Source organism: Lepisosteus oculatus, chromosome 17, assembly GCF_040954835.1.
Source record: "Lepisosteus oculatus isolate fLepOcu1 chromosome 17, fLepOcu1.hap2, whole genome shotgun sequence".
Taxonomy (NCBI): Eukaryota; Metazoa; Chordata; class Actinopteri; order Semionotiformes; family Lepisosteidae; genus Lepisosteus; species Lepisosteus oculatus.
The window spans coordinates 16,171,170-16,184,437 of NC_090712.1; positions in this window are offsets into that span (position 1 = coordinate 16,171,170).

A 13,268-nucleotide genomic window follows, 5' to 3' on the forward strand; every position below is an offset into this window, starting at 1 on the left:
GTCTCATTTTCAAGAATTATTTTTCTCTTCTGAAACAAGAATGTCAAAGCCTTAACTTTCCTGTTCGATAATTAACTGAAAGTTTAACAAAAGGCTGCCTTATGTTAAGAAAAAGAACGGAAAGTTTTTTGTAGTAAAAACACATTGAAATATTTTCTCTGACCGATTCTGTTAAAATCAATTGTCAGTGCAAAAAAGGAAGATGTCTGAAACATTGATAATGAACAGATGGGATGGATTTCTAAATTCAGCAGTCAATGAAGCAATAAATAAACTATTTCACAGTTGGTAAGAGCATCAGAGGCAAAATGCTGCCATATGGGAATCTAATTGCCTCATGATTTAATAGTTTATGTAAATAGGATTAAACTGCTGATGGAATGCATTAGAACTGACTTTTTAAACTAAAACAATAAATCAATTATAGTGTTTAGAAAACATTCATACCATATTTAGTTAATAAGAAGGAATGTTTCACAACACATACAACACTGTACATGGGGATATAAAAACAAACTATAAGACACAGAACAGGGGAATTAGATTCTTCCCAGTTTTGTTAAATTAACTTTAAATTCTTAAGATAAACAAATCATGAAAAAAAATTCAACCAGACCCCTTTTCAGTTATTTAGCCATATTTCCAGCATCGAAAGCTTAAAAAAAATATTTGAGATGGTCATTTCTGACTGCAATGCCGATAATTACAGGTTTTGTTGATGTTGTTTAAACTAACAGACTCATCCCAGATGCCTGGAGGAAGAAAAAGAACTTCTTTAGCAGTTCTTTTAATAGCTCTGTAGAAAATAACACTTTTATTTTACGATCCTTGCAGGGAACAGGCTGGCCTTTCGACCTGGAGCAACCTCAGCTCAAGATGTTTCGGCTTCCATGCCCCATACCCAGATGAGAACACTTAAAATAGCACAATTATACTTTGAGCATAAAACACATCAAGCAACGCATTTGTGCATAAACAATAAGGTCAACTGACACTACAATTTCAGCTATCATATCGTATAATATCTATTTGATATGGGGCGGAGCGGTGGCTCTGTGGCTCAGGATCTGCAGTTGTGGCTGGAAGGTTGCCAGTTCAAATTCTGCAGCTGGCAGAGGAATCCTACTTCGTTGGGCCCTTGAGTAAGGCCCTTAACCCCCACTGCTCCAGGGGTGCTGTACAATGGCTGACACTGTGCTCTGAGCCCAGGCTTCTCTCCCTGTCTGTGTGTCTGTGTCTCATGGAGAGCAAGCTGGGGTATGTGAAAAGATGAATTCCTAATGCAAGAAACTGTGTATGGTTAATAAAGTGATCTTATCTATAGCACCTCATTGGGAAAAAACAAACAAATGTACCCACGTTTAAAACAGTGTACTTCCATATTGCTCTCTCTGTCATTTACAGCTACGGATCTTAATCAACTCTTGCCATATCACAGTGTTTCATTGTCATTACAATCTTACCGTTGCTAATTCCACCCATTGCTTATATACTGTCAGCAGCCACAGACAGCTGTTTCTCCCTTATTATGGCTCAGCATGATATAGCCACTTATTAACCAGACACATATATACCTATGTCTTTATGTGTAGAGTTTGTGTATATTTTATGTGTTTATGTGTAATACTAAAATACCATATACAGTACAGTACCGTATGTATACAGTGAGCACATGAGTCTTAAAAGCCACTGTAACCCTGAAGGCTACACCTTGTAAAATATCTATAGATGGAGCAGAAAGATAAATCTTTTATTCATAAAGTTAGGGTCTATTCCTATAACACACAAAATTGCATGGAATGGCAAAGTAGTGTGTTGAGGTATAAGATGTACACCAAAATAACTTAATGTATGATGAATGATATAAAACATTTCTAAACCGTTGTATACAAAATAATCTTTGGCTTCAGGTTCTACATAAATCTGTCTTGGAGAGATTTTAAATGGTAGCCTATGTTCCTGCAGTTGTCTTCTGAAGGCACAGAGGTGTGTGGACCTGATTGTGTCGTGCATGTGTTACTGCCAACGGATGTCCTGTACAGGCTCAGCCTTTTACACTACATTTGACAATCTATGATCTCAGATGCTGTAGATATTTCTGTCACAGCTGTTTGCAACAACTTGTTAGGTATTTCTCTGTATGGGACATAAACTTTCTTAATTAATGGTCACCATTTCTTGTTAAATTCTGCAGATTTCACATGTTGTAAAAAGAAAAAAAATGCAATTGAAGGAGCTGATATGTCTCGAATGCTTTCCTTTGTTACCAGTTTTTTGTGAGAAGGAGACATTTAGTTGTATTACATGAAGTCAATGAATCACAGTTTAATTGATTAAACATTTTATGAATTCACCATATTTGTCAAGGACAAATTTTGGGGTCAGCGTATTATTCAATATCTGCAATGTCTTTGCCAAAAACATATAATATTAGTAGTAATGGTAGTAATAACAATAAAAATAATAACAGAAATAAAGATTTTTAAAGCCTATATTCTAAATGCTTTTTCTAATGTAACAGAAGACTGGGCTACTCTCTCCTTTCAACATATTTCTTAGCTGGTTAAGAAAGCAGTTATATGTCAAAATTAGAGTGAAAAGGTCCTGTGAGATTAAGCCTGATAAATAATACATGTTCAGCATTGCAATTGGCGTCAGTTACTGCCATGGGTTCTGCAATTTTCCAGACTCACTAAATAGCTGTAACATCAATTATCATAATTTCTTTCAGTTGACAGAACAGGGACAGTGCTAATGTTCAGTCTACTGGAGCTTTTTTAGTGGATGAACATTTTCCACTATTTAATAGTTAGAAGAATTGAAGGACTTCACAATGTAAACACAAATCACTCTATTATTTCATCCATCCGTATCCCAACCACTGTCTCCAGGTCTGGGTCGAGGGGGAGCTGGAGCCTTATCCTAGCAACCAACAGGCGCAAGGCAGGCTACTGTACATCCCGGCCGGCAAGCCAGTCCATCACTGGGCGCTCCCAGACACCGCCACACATCCACACTCACACTGGGGCCAGAACCAGAACTGCCGGAGGAGACCCATAGGAACATGGGAGAACATACAAACTCCATGCAGACAGTGCTCTGGGTCCAGAACTGAACCCAGGGTCCCGGCACTGCTGGGCAGCCATGCCAACCAGTGCAGCACTCTTACTGCGACTCAAAAGACACAATTATACTGGTGAAATGTGCTGTGAGATATCACATATCACATATTATCATATTATTTTTAAAAAAACATCTTAAAGGTCACTTTGCCCCCCATGAAAAATATCAATTGGTTGCTCTTTGGCTATGATTTTATTTTATTTTCTATTAACATTTCATTTGCTAAAAATGATAACTTAATGTATAACTTTTCAATTTAGACTGATGTGTAATTGCAGTGTCTGTCATCTGTGTAACATATGTAACCAACAGATGGCAAAGTAAAACATTGCTGGTATTTCCTTTTCATGCAAGAAACCAGGGTTCTAATGATTAAGGATCAGGAAAGAAAAAATACAGTACTATTGTCTCCCACTGAATGCAGACATATTGTCCTTGTTCAAATCAGATCTACAAGAAGAAAATGACCATTAAAATACACGCATACTGTACATCTGAAATCATATAATGAGTCAGACATGAAACACACTGTTCTTCTATGATGATAATTTGAAAACAGAATTATTTTATATATGTAATATTTTTAACATTATAAAGATATCCTAGATTTTCTTGGACTACCGAAAAGACTGTGGGCATCAGAGGGTGACAGCTCTATTTTGATCTCTTCTAAGACTATTTACTGTATTGATTTTATGAAGGATTTGTTAAAGTACAAAAATTAGTTCTTGTCATGTGTGCTTTGTATCTGGTGTCTGCTACAGTACGTAGGATCCCAAAGTTTCTAATGGGGACAGTAAAGTAAAAGGAACTATGATTCTGTTTCCTGGGATAACGCAAAACTGTCAGGTTTTTGATGAATAAGCACAGCCTAAAAGGTCTTTAGTGCCAAAGAAAGCACAACTCACACTGTGGAATTTTTCCACCAGGGCTCAAAAAAGGTGAAGAATAATAAAAACTGTGTCTTGCGCTTAAGGTATAACATACTAAACTCGCAGTTCATAGTTTGTATAAGGTTATGTTAGAACCAGTAAAATTAATCAAATATTTTCATGTACCTCTGTTTCTACTTTGTGGCTGGCCGACGAAAAGGCATGCAAACATCTTTCAGAAGATAAAAGTTTCTTTTGTTGTGTACCTCCTGAAGGTGCAACTCAAACCATTCGCTGTCCTTTACAGGGCTGAGTGAAAACATTCTTCTGTATGTGAGAAGGAAATCATATGGAACGGATAGCTTTTGTTACATGAATAGTATTATTCCCAAAATGAAAGAAGACTAATGAGATTAAGCGTGCCTAATTCACATACTGATATATATTAAATACACACAGTAAACCAAGAGGGTTTAATTTGGTAGGATACAGTACAAAAATGTTCAGTTCTTGCATTCATCAGACACTACCAGTATTGACATATACTGTAAATAGTTTTGCACATAACATGAATTCTGTATCTGTATGTTGACTACAAATTATATATTCAAACAAAAATGATTAGATGAATATAGGCTTTTGTTAATCAACTAATTTCCCATTTTTCTTGTTTTGTTTGGCTGCGTACTACCAACTGCTACAGTACATTTGACCCTTCATGTAAGATATGCACTTTGGCCACTTTTTTTAAAGAGCTGTTGTTTATGATTTCTGTTGAAAGTACTAAAATAAATCAACTGACTGTATAAAATACAGAACCTTTGGAGAAATAGCTTGTGTTACCTTTAAACTAACATACTGTAGCTTCGATGCACTGCCAAATCTTAGACTCTACAATACGGATGTTTAAAATTGTCTCACTGATTAGAAGTGTAAATGTATGCTATTATTAGTGCTATTTTAATGTATAGTGTAAGCGTCTCCATGTCCAGTGTTGATATACATGCTGACTAAGTATTTGTACAATTTGGTGTCATAAGGAAACATTTATTAATAGCAAGCTTCTGACTTTATCACTGGGAGGACAGTGTAAGACAATAAGCAGAGTGGTGGGTTGGCTGGCTACAGCGCATACCTGAGACAGATCTGTTGATTGCTATTGACTTTTGTTGCCATAGAGACTACAACTATATCTGGAAAGCAACAGTGCACCATGTAATTATTTGATTACAAATCTGGCTGTGGGTCTGCTTCGTGAACCATGTAAAGTTTAAAAAATAAATGATGATTGGCTGCAGGTTTTGGGCCCCAATTATTAAAATGTTTTAATGTAATGTTCTTGTGATGAAAGGCTTCATTTTTCCATTTTAGAAAGAATGAATTTCTTATCATATCAAGCCCTAGTGGTAATCAATCATTCAAAAAACGTTTCTGGAACAATGTAATTATTATGAATCAAAAACCTTACCTTTGTAGCTAAACATTCTTATTTTTACTGAGGGTACAGAAATATTATAAACACAGGGCATCTCAAATATAAACTAAAGGTCACTTTAAAATATAAACTAAAAGTAGTGTTCTCAAATTTAAAATATGTCAAGTGGGCTTTTCTGCCTGTAATTTAAAAAGCTTAAAATAGAAGGAGATAAATAAATAATGCAGGAAAGTGAACAAGTAATAGGTTTATTCCATGCTGAAAAAAAGAAGAAAGAGAACACAACGTTTCGGCCGTGGAGCCTTCTTCAGGTGTAAATAATATTTGCCACTTTACTTTTAGTATTGTGATCCTTTTCTAAGGTATTCTTTTTGTGTGATGATATTGGTCAATGATTTATTAATGTCCTGCCCTCTGGCAAAGCCCGAGATTGAATTCTAACTATGGAAAAATGAGTTGAGGTTCACTGACCACACAATAGAATACATATCTACAGAAATACATGAGCCAAACAAAGTATGGGTGACATTTCTGACCTAGATGTGTCCTTCCTCAAATTCCATAGCTGCCATAAGCAAAGATGGATGAGGAAAAATATAAGAAGTCAACACAAGCTTACTTATTTCAGTAAGAAAAAGGGATGAAATGTATTTGAACGTTTCGTGAATAGCTATTGCAACACTTGTTTCTGAGCCTTGTGTTACTGATCTGTCATAAATCAAATAGTATATTGCCATAACCAGGGAATTGACAATTTTTTAAATACATAGTTCACTTTCCTGTTTTAGAAACTTTTTGTAACTCCTCGCAAGAACTGTGCTATCGTTAAAAACCGACATATTTCTGATGTTTAACCATGCTCTTATATAGCAAAGAGGTCATTTAATGAATTATGAATTTAGAAATTAAAAATACATTATCTTCTGAACATTCACACACATAGGCAAGGACGTTGTATGTAAGCTTGAGGTCCAAACTGTGTATCACTTGGTTCTGTTGTGTGTGTACAGTATGTGTGTGGAGGGGGTGTTGTGGAATGTGGATTCGGATACTTCCTGAAGCAGGGAAAGTACAACGGAAAGAGGATTAAAGACAACCAGGATAAGCTGAGCTGTTGTTTGAATGGCTGATGCTCCTGTTAGAAACGTGTATGAATCTCTCCTGCAGAGGGGGAGTCTTACAGGTGCATTACCTAAAGAGATGGAGTAAAGACTGCAGTAAAGAAGAAAGTACAAATATTTTCTCTATGTCTATATCTTAGGCTGCCCATTCAGCGGTTGTTGAAGTCAGTACCCTAGCTTAAAACAGCCAGGTGACATTTTTGGATCAATTACCAACTAACCACCAAAAACTCTAGATGTGCTGAACAGCATCCCCTCATTTATCTTATCTATATCTACATCTAGACTTGTATGTTTTTTACTTAGAATAGGTAAAAAGTGTGTTCCAAAATTGTGGAGAAGCAAAGTTTTATATAGAAGCTATCCAGGATTCAGTAAATACTTGCTACTTACTTGCTCATTCCTAATGCATGTGTAATGGGAGATAATTTAGATAAAGTATTCGATAAAAAACATTCGATGTAAAAAACATAAAAAACTCGAAACTAATGGAGACCATACTGTTCACAACCACATGGACCTTAAAATTAACACCAGTTTTCAAATGAGAAAAAAGAAGCCTAAAAATAAACCTTTAAAAGCTTTTACTGGGGTTTCCGATGTGCTCCAGGATCATTTCGGCAGCCGTATAAATGCTGTGAAGCTCTGGGAGCTCTGGGAGTGCTTTTCAGCTGAGCAGTCTGCAGGGCTCTGCCTCTCCTGCTCCCTTCTGTAAAACAAGCATTACTTTCAGTCTCGCTGTCTTCTGCCTCCTTTAATGATTTTGTCTGCTGACAGACTTTTCCTGAGAACAGTAAATCATTTCTGACTTGTCCCTTTCTTATTTCTACCTCTGTAGTCGGTGCACAATTGAGCCAAGTGCATTTTTGCAATTATGGTAAAACTGTCTTTTGTTCCAGCCTTTTAAGGTACTGTAGGCCTTCCTCTTCCCAAACTCCACAAGGCTCTTCATGTCCCTCACTTCTTTTATAAGCTGTCATCGTGTTGCACAATCACATCTGCAAGAAATTTCAAACAAATTTCTTTTGACTGTTAACTGAATCATAGGATGTAACAGCTGTTGGCCATTTGTTTAACACTTTGGGCAAAGGAAAATGTATGCTTTAATAAATGTTAGGTGCTCTTTGTAACAGATAAAGTCAAACAATATAGAGAACCATGACTTGACGCAAATTCTTTCTGCGAGGGGAAATGTGACTCAGTCTTGCAAGTGCAAATACACATTTGTAATTAAATCAATCTGGCGTGCTTAAAAGTAAACAAATATAAAATACAACAAAGTTGGGAAATTCCATAGAGATAACCCTGGGAAAGACCAACTCAGAAGGTGGCATTTTCATTTGTGTAAATCAATTAACGTTACACTGTGGTTGAAGGCAGCTTTACTTTACTGCAATACTTTTATGTTTGTTGGAAACACATAAATCAACAATACTTGGAGAGCAACGTTTGAATTTCTACACTAGTAAAACTGGAAAAGATTTTCAAAAAGTGTCTGCTCCATTCTAAACATAATTAATCCTCATAATTAACAATGCCTCTCCATGAAACAGCATGAAAAAATATCACACTGGGCATAGGAGTCATCAGCTGTGTGATTGTGCTATAGAGGGAATAATAATGACAGATTAAATAGTCCATCTTTGATTTTTGCAAGAAATGCATCCCTTGTGTGATCCATTCCCAGTCCTATTGAGTATCAATAAAGAAAAAATATCAATAAAGAAAAATAGTTTGTGATAAGTACATATATAGTGAAATATATTATGTATTATTTACAGTATATTATATAATTTACTCACTGTTTAGGAAATTAACCTATTCAGAAATATACTAATGTGAATACAGTGTAAACTACACTGTGGAGACAGAATCTGGTACACGTACAAATAGTGCTATATCAACATGGTATATCCATAGGATATTTAACTTTTATGGACACCTTCTATGTTATACTGTACTCCATGATTTGATGTGCATACTGTAATACATCTAGGATCTTTAAAAAAGAAATTCAGCTTTGAACTGGCAATTTCATACTATTGAAGATGCTCTGAAAGCACAATCCTCTGTAAAATAAGATATTGTATGTGTATGAAATGTGTATTTTATAATGGGCTCAACTGCAGAAAACTATTTAGACAGCTATTAGTAAACACAGCTAAGAATCGCTCTTAACTGTTGCTGCCATTTATGGTAAAGAAAAGAACAAAGTACTGCACTTATCACTTGGAACAAAAACATTTTTTTGAATACTTTTAACTAGAACTTCCACTCAATAGGGGTGGGATGAAAATAGCAATTAAACACTAAATACTAATAATAGATCTGAGCATTCCATTCACTCTTATTAAAAATACTCAAATGCAGAACCCATTTGTAGTCATCCTGATGAACTGAGAAATCGAATTCACGCTGGTTTAGCAAATGGGGACTGTAGCAGTGTCTGGAGTGTGTTAATGTCTCGCTGTCCTGTGGGTAAGCTGCTAATCACTGATACACCCTGTTAGAAGTGATGAACTTCACAGGGAGGGCTGGTCATTCCAAGAGCACAATTAGGAAGGAAGGAATGCTAAAAATGAGCTCCATGTTAGAGCAAAGAGCAGTGATCGGGGTATTGTTGTGCCTCCTTTAAGGGATTACCTGATGAGCAGAGGAGAACTGCTGTGAAAAGCACATACCCATTCCCCTTCGGAATCTATAGTTTCTACTCCAGAACATTCCTGTCACGGTAGGGCTCTGACAGAAAGTATTAAAAACTGTAGTGACTAAGGTAAAGGTTCATTACTGCGTTGTCAAATAGTCAAAAGCTGTGGCAATTGCAACAGACAGTGGATATCGGAAAAAATAAGACATAAATCAGGTTATGTAGCCACATATTTGTATATAAGTCAGTTCTTGATGTTGATAACTCCTGATTATCTTAATTTTCCAAATTATTAAGACTGATGTGGTATTCATGACACAATAGTGCTTTAGAAAAGTTAATTATATCAATGCTTTGGGAAACAGGTCCATTATTTCAAACCTTTATTGGTATTTTAGTAACACATCCTCTCAGCTTACACATAATGGGTTAACCCATCAATACTGAGTCGATTTTTTAAAATATTGTTCCATGGCACTTTACAGAATATTTTTTGTACCTTTAATAAATGTTTACATGAACAGCCACTACAGACTAATTATGTCAACATGAATACATGTGAAGCTAATGTTCTTTCAAATTGTAATGTACTGCATACCACATGTATTTAATTCTGCATTCACTGTACCATGTGTTTTCAAGAAGTTAGTTATCTAGATTCTCCATTAGCTGGCTAAAACATTAGTAACTTCCCAGTCACATGAACACATGAAACAACATGAGGCAGCATGAAACAAACACATTCCTTCACCAGAAAATTCCCAGATCTCTATTGTTTAGAAAATGACAGAAGTAGTGAAAGGTACTGTATAATTTAATTTTAAGACAACATTAACTCTATCACAACTTCAACTGAAAGCAATCGCACTTGAAGAATGGGACAAGAATGCATTGCAACTATTTCAGAATATTTCAGTATTGTGGACAGTAGGCATATTATATTTTTTACTTAGTTTTTCTCATGATATTTTGACATTTTGCTTTGAAGGTGCTGTGCCAATTTCCCCAAGACAAGTGTCTCTGAAATTGAAACCTTTCTTGTTCCCTTTTCTCTTATACACCGAGTTACATTCAACAAACATGCAGCTCACTGGAGAAGACTATAGAAACAGCGCCCTCTTTTGACTGGACTCTGTACAAATGGTATTCATAATTGTTTTGTAACTAAACGGAGCTGTGCTGGTACAGTATCACCCAGCTTCTTGTAATTCACAGTATACTCTTAAGACACTGACAACAAAACCTTTTTTTTATAGCCCGGCATGTTCACTTACAAAGTCAGACTTGCATTGCAAGAACTACATGACTCACAGAAAATTTAAAAGCTAGCTAATGCCTATGCATCAATTGAAAATTAAAGAAAATGTTTGATAGGGTGTTTTGCTTAACATAACCGGAAAATAAGACAATTTAGTATATTCTTATTTCTCCAGCTGTGTATCACGATTATGAATCAGTATTTGAGTTACTGTATGTGTATTCAAACAGTGAGCTATCCATTTTAATTATATTCGCTTGGTGTTTCTTGAAAATATACACAAATTTTCTAGAGCTAAGCCCTTCAATAAGTCAAGAGTGGTTATATCTATTAATTCAAGAAAGAAAACAATGAAGTTAACATTTAGGACACATGTTTTTCCAACCTACAACAATTTGTTTTCTTTTCAAGTGACCATACGCTTAGCTTTTTGTGACTCTTTCCACTTTTGGGGCTTTCGTTAAAATTTTTCTAAAAATAATTTAGAAAGGTCCAGAAAGCAAAAAGTAAGGCTTTATCCTGAAGCACTACTTTGTGAATTTTGCATTTGCTCAACAGTTGATACTGTTTTACCAGAAAGGTATATTGTTCAAACTCCTGCAGTACTGTAAATTCTCTGCTGCACATAAGAAACCTATTCCGGTTATCATTGTAAATTATACTTTTTTTTCTCAGTTGAATTTATCAGGATAAATTAAGGATTAAATTTAAAAATATACATAAAATACAAAAATATACTTTCCTCTTCTGAACCATCTGGAAGCCAAATGTGCCTCTGAAAAAGTGTACTACCCAGCAAATTGGTTTAATGTGGATTTCAGGATTTTGGACTGGTCAGACAAGGAACATTCCAAACATTTTCAGTGAACATAAATTTCCAGAACTCCTCATTCTTTACATAGGAAATCAGTTCTTGCTGGACATTCTGAAGGGCTTTGCCAAAAACATACAGGTAACGCATGCATACTTAAAGAATAAACAGTTGTTTGGATACGTATTTGTGAATTTTAATGATTCTATCCACTGACCACCAGATAAAGAAACCTTAAAAATGTGTTTCAAATTTCCTCCCAATGTTCCATCAAAATGAAACGTTGATATACAGTAAAGTTCTGTAGTGAATTTCCACTGAATTACATCACAAGAGATGAACCACAGAGAACAGTGTAATCACTGCCTTTTCATGTGTCGTCTGGGAGTCACATTCCCTTCATGGAAAAGTTTATCGTTGAGTTGGGATGAACCAAACACATTCCCAAAGAAGAAGGTGGGTAATCATTATGGACAATGGATAAAACTTTGAGTCCTGTACATCTTAAATTGAGATTCCTCAGAGAACAGCAGTCAGTAGCAGTAGTGCAATATCCTCATTGGGATGTGACATTGTTCTGGTTATAGAATGTTTCTCCAAGTCTGATTCTTTTGGTATATTCTTTATTTCATTCTGATTGTTAAATCATTGAAGCACAGAGGAAATATGGCCTCTGGCCTGTGGCACATTTCAAATCCACCACTTGCTCAGACATGGAAATGATCCAGAAGCCTACAGGACATTCATGTTCCTAAACATAACATGGAGAAATACATGTAAATGCTGTTCATGAGATTTCACTCATCACCCGAAAGTGACTCAGGAGTGCCTACAGGTAACAGAAAATGAATGATGTGGAGTAGGATTCAATAGATCCCTAGAGGACGGACAGGACAACATTATTTGGTTGCTGTGGTAACAACTTGGGTGGATAACCCACGATACTATGGAAACAAACTTCTAAGAAAAAACATATTTTTAAACTTAGAATACCAACAGGGCAATGTTCATAAAGACTTTCTGATAGCATTGCACCATCTATTGGCTAAAAAAGGGCATTTTGTTCATAGGGCATGGAGATTTCAGTATTCGGTTTCCTTAAGTAATAAATAAAATCAATTTCTCTCCTTACTCATAAATATAACTTTGAATCATATTGCCTCTAGTCTGAAGTTTAATAGGCTATACATTCAGATAAAGTCTGTTTCTACTAGCTAAAATTTCATTTACAATCATTTCATTATTTGTAAACCACAATGCCTTAAGTATGCATGAAGCCCAGACTTTGGGAATTATCTGGCACATATACTGCAGTTAAGATAAATAATAAATGCAAACCAAACTCCCTGCCAATTTTATGATACCCTACAGCAAACATGTTTTACCAATGCAGCAGAACACACAAAGGACCAATTGATATAATCAAATTAAGCTCCTAGCATTTATTTATAAATTAAATTAAGCAAGATTAACAGTTACATGAAAAAGTGTTTATATGCTGCCACTGAGAAAAGATTAATTGCTGATGTGGAGGACTTCAGTGCATATAAATGGAAAGCAGTAACATTAATGTTAAGAGTTTGTGTATACTAACACATACACAATTATTCATAAAGGCCAAAGAAACAAAATTATTTTAGTTTTAGCATTATTCTTTGTCATTCATGAAACAGTGTATCATATAATAATTTAATTAGAGCATAGGTAAACTCAATGTAATTATTTTGCAGGACAGCAATATGTGTGACCACTGTTGGGGTGGTTCCAGATGTTGTCTCGTGGGACGCTTTTACATTGCTTTCACAGAGCATATGGACAAACGTACCTGGACATTGGTCACCGAGTCCCATATGCTGCACATTCACAGCAAGAGAGCCACAGCAAAACTGTTACACTCTCATCTTAAAAGAGAGCCATTTGTACTGTATATGAGCAGCTTGGGGATATGTTTTGCCCTGCTGTAATGTTGTCATGTCAGGATAAGCCCTCAGGAAAGGCAGC